Source organism: Colobus angolensis, unplaced genomic scaffold (assembly GCF_000951035.1).
Source record: "Colobus angolensis palliatus isolate OR3802 unplaced genomic scaffold, Cang.pa_1.0 Scaffold616, whole genome shotgun sequence".
NCBI lineage: Eukaryota > Metazoa > Chordata > Mammalia > Primates > Cercopithecidae > Colobus > Colobus angolensis.
In genome coordinates this window covers 812,541-817,558 of record NW_012119777.1, presented here as the reverse complement: position 1 = coordinate 817,558, position 5,018 = coordinate 812,541, and positions in this window count along the sequence as shown.

The following is a 5,018-nucleotide window of genomic DNA, read 5'->3' as shown; positions in this document are numbered from 1 at the left end:
CAAGGCATTCTGAACAGAGTCCTAGCAGAGTTGAGTGCTCATTGTCCACAGCAGCAACCTTGGTAATAACTCTGTGTTGAATTTTCTTCTCCCTTGTCTCACCGTCTCTGTTCCCTCACTCCTATTTTCTAGAAACATGCCTTAATTACGCTACCTTCACCCAAGTCCTTATCTCAGGCACTGCTTTTAGGACCCCCAAATAAATATTCCAGACTTTTTTTTTTTTTTTTTTGAGACGGAGTCTCGCTCTGTCGCCCAGGCCGGAGTGCAAGTGGCGTGATCTCGGCTCACTGCAAGCTCTGCCTCCTGGGTTCATGCCATTCTTCTGCCTCAGCTTCCCAGGTAGCTGGGACTACAGGCGACCACCCACCACACCCAGCTAATTTTTTGTATTTTTGGTAGAGACGGGGTTTCACCCTGTTAGCCAGGATGGCCAGACATTTCTTATATAACTCTCTGCCTCATGCTTAAGAACAATTCAATGGAACAAAGTATTTCAAAAGGAGAGAGTTAGGGAAGCGTATTTATGGAGTGTGGGGGATCTAGAGTTAGTCATAGGATGGTTTTCACATGGATTTTTCAGGGGTTTTGTCTTTAGAACATGTGAGTTCATGCAGAGTTATGGTTAGATCAGTTTATCTTTGATCTTTAATCACATGGTCTGAACAAACTGTTATTAAAATAATTTAAGCTTGGGGCTGGGCGTGGTGGCTCACCCTTGTAATCCTAGCACTTTGGGAGGCTGAGGCAGGTGGATCACCTGAGGTCAGGAGTTCAAGAGCAGCCTGGCCAACGTGGTAAGACTCTGTTTCTACTAAAAATACAAAAAATTAGCCAGGCGCGCTGGCAGGCGTCTGTAATCCCAGCTATTCGAGAAGCTGAGGCAGGAGAATGGCTTGAACCCGGGATTTGGAGGTTGTAGTGAGCTGAGATTGTGCCATTGCATTCCACCCTGGGCAACAAGAGTGAAACTGTGTCTCAAAAAATAATAATAATAAAATAAATAAATAAGTAAAAGAATTTGGGCTTGTGTAGCTTGTGATGCTGACCTTGGATTTGGCTGGCCCAGTTAATTTGATTTGTGTTTTGCATGTTGTTGTTTTTATGGGGTTTCTTTCAATTTTCAGTTCTCCCTTCACAGGTTAGCTGCTCACAGGGACAATTTTCCCCACTTTTATAACTTTTAGGTTTGTATTTGTCAGAGTTCTCCAGAGAAGCAGAATCAAAAGGAGATATATAGATAGATAGACACATAGATAGATAGATAATATGTAGAGATAGAGAAATAGAGATATTTCTGTTGAGGAATCAGCTCACACAATGGAGACTAGTGAATCCAATATCTGTAGGGTAGGTCAGTAGACTGCAGAGCCAATCTGGAGACAATATGGCAATTAAGTCCTCAGGCCACCTCTGTTGGGATAATTCTTGTTGCCCAGGGGAGGTCAATCTGATCTATTAAGGCCTTCAACTAATTGGATAAGGCCCACCCCCATTATGGAGGGTAATCTCCTTTACTCGAAGTCCTCTGATTAAAACATTAATCTCATCTAAAAAAAAACACCCTTACAGGGAAATCCAGAAAACATGAGTGACTAAGTATCTGGGTACTGTGGTCCAGCCAGGGGACACATGATATTAACCATCACAAGGTCATATGATTTTTTCTCAGCCATGTGATCACAACTTTATTATTCCAATCAGTAAGGTATTGCTAAATTATTACTTGGCAGTCATAGAAGGATAATTGAAAGTATAATTATACTTGCATAATTATAATTGAATTGTATAATTCAATTACACAAAGTATAATTGAAGGTTTTTACTATTTCTGTACTGCTGTCTGAGAAATGAAACCTACAATAAGGTTATAGGTAGAAAAATGGAGAAGAGAAAGTTGACTTACCCAAGCGTGCACAGTGCCAGGAAGTCTCCCGCCTTCTGTTTGCTCAGCCTTAGGCTAGGTGACCAGATGTACATACAGCTGGTATCCTTCAGGATGGGATTTCAAGGCTATAAAAATTGCCGCTATAAATAATGGCCCTGTTACAGCCTTGGTAGCCCTACTATTAAAGCTTTATTACTTTGAACTAAATATCATCCTCTTCAAGCTACTCTTTAAAATACCTTAATAATATATTTTAAACCTAACATCTAAAATATAATCATTTCAACATATTCTTAAGATAAAATTGATCATGAGAGTTTTACATTATTTTTGGCAATTTTTATTGTGGTAAACATATGTAAAATAAAATTTAACATTTTAAACATAAAATGTACAATTCAGTAACATTAAGCAAATTCATATTGTTGTACAACCATAACCACTATCCATTTCCAGAACCTCTTTATTATTCCAGATGGAACCTCTGCACCCATAAACAATAACTCTCCATCCTCCCCTTCCCCAGACTCTGGTAACCTGTATTCTACTTTCTTTCTTTATGAATTTGCCTATTCTAGATGCTGTATGTAAGTGTAATTACATGTGATTTGTCCTTTTGTCATCTGGCTTATTTTATTTAGCATAATGTTTTCAAGTTTCATCCATGTTGTAGCGCGTGCCAGATTTTTAAGACTGAATAATATTCCACTGTATATATAAACCACATTCTGTTCATCCATTCATCTGTTGATGGACATTTGGATTGTTTCCACCTTTCAGTTATTGTGGATAATGCTGCTATGAACATTGTCACAGAAGTCTTTGGCCTATTTTTTTTTTTTTTGAGAAGGAATCTCACTCTGTTGTCCAGGCTGGAGTGCAGTGGTGGGGATCTCGGCTCACTGCAACCTCCACCTCCCTGGTTCAAGTGATCCTCCTGCCTCAGCCTCCAGAGTAGCTGGGATTACAGGCACCCACCACCACACCTGGCTATTTTTTGTATTTTTAGTGGAGATGGGATTTTACCATATTGGCCAGACTGGTCTCAAACTACTGGCCTCAGGTGATGCACCTCCCTCAGCCTCCCAAAGTGCTAGGAATATAGGCGTGAGCCACCATTCCCAGCCTGGGCTACTTTTAAAAGTTAAAAATCTTAGGACAGAGGAAAAGGGAGAGGAGGTGGTAAGAGTATATAAACAACCTGGATCATAGTGGGAGATAGTAAGGGATTAGCTGTTCACAGAAGAGAGAGAAAGAAATCTACTACTCATTAAATTGTCAATATGGCTATGCTCTTAGGCATATGGAAGTAGGCTGGAGGATCTGAATTGAGGTAAAGGAATGGACAGGAAGGTAGAAGAGGACTGAGATTGTGGGGAGAGACATAGTAGAGTTTAACCTCGTAAAAGGAGGCACATGACCTCATTATTTGAGGGTGGGGCCCAACACCTGAATCTGTACTTTATAGAGCATGGGTACACTTTCATTTCTTTAGAGAAATCATCCATTTCTTCTATTGTGTTTCCTCCCCTTAGCCCTGGCCTATGTGCATTGATTAACTGCCTGACTCTGGACGCCACTTTACTGCCTCTGAACAATGAAGCACAGTTGAATGCTCACAGATCTATAAGCTGGCAGAGCCCGTCATCACTACACGTCAGGTATCTGTGATTTCCTCCTCCTAAGAGAGAGCCTACAGTATAGAGTCTCCCTCATGGTTTATCTACCCAAGTCCTGCACCCAAGACTTGTTTAGTGAAGCTATGGAGGGAACATATAGCCCCAATGATTGTATTCAGATCTCAGCTGTTCACTGGATCTGCTCAGCAGTACAGTGGGAATACCCTACATTGAAATAAGATGCATTCAGCATCCTTACTATTGTGTGAACTATTCCAGTCAGGATTCCTGCACTGATGAGAAAGAAGACTAGGAAATCTCTCACATCTCCAACTCTGATTTATAGGATTCTATAAATGTAAAATCAATAGGCATAACACTCAGCAAAATTTAAAATAAAATTTTATTTTATCTTATACTTAAGTTCAGACAATAGCATGTGGTGTACATTCAAAATTTTTGACAGGTACAGAGTACATTAAAAAATGAAGACATGATCAAGAAGAGGTAAGAGACAAATAGACAACAACATTCTCCCTGAATCTGGAAAGAAGCAAGCAATAAGACCATGAAAGGCGGCTGTAAAACAGGAAGAGTATTCTGTGTGTGTTGCCGACAACTAGGGCAGGATTATCTCTCATCACACGTTCAAAGCCATTGATGTTAGCGTGTAACAGAGAGAAAACAGAGGATTTGTACAGCTGAGGAAATAAATGGCAGATGTTACCCAGGAAGCAATATAATGTGGTAGTTAAGTAACTGTATTCAACTATCGAATTTAATTTTAAATCTTGGTGCAGTGCCCACAAGCTGTGTGATTTTAGTCCCCTTGATAATATAAACTTCATTTCTCTCACTTATAATAAAGAGACACAAAGGGTACCTACTCCACCAAGTTATGAAGAACACATGAAACCTGGAAAGCACTTACGATAGTGCCAGAACATTGTGAGCACACGTGATATGTTGGTTGGCATTATTATTAACGGCTTATGTAAATTCCCAGGTAATGCATAATAACAATAGAAACTGTGACAAGCCCTGGCTAACATAAATGGTTAGCTTCGTTTTCCCTATTTCATTTGACATGTTATTCCATTGTACACTTTGAGACAGGGTCTTGCTCTGTTGCCCAGGCTGGAGTGTAGTGGTGTGATCATGGGTCACTGAACCTCAAACTCCTGTACTCGAGTGATTCTCCCACCTCAGCCTTCCGGGTAGGGGGGCTACAGGTGCATACCACCATGTCCAGCTATCATATTCCCTATTTAAAAAGTTGTACGCGGGCCGGGCGCGGTGGCTCACACCTGTAATCCCAGCACTTTGGGAGGCCGAGGCAGGTGGATCACGAGGTCAGGAGATCAAGATCATCCTGGCCAACATGGTGAAACTTCATCTCTACTGAAACATACAAAAAATTAGCCAGGTGTGGTGGCACGTGCCTGTAGTCCCAGCTACTCAGGAGGCTGAGGCAGAAGAATTGCTTGAACCCAGGATGCAGAGGTTGCAGT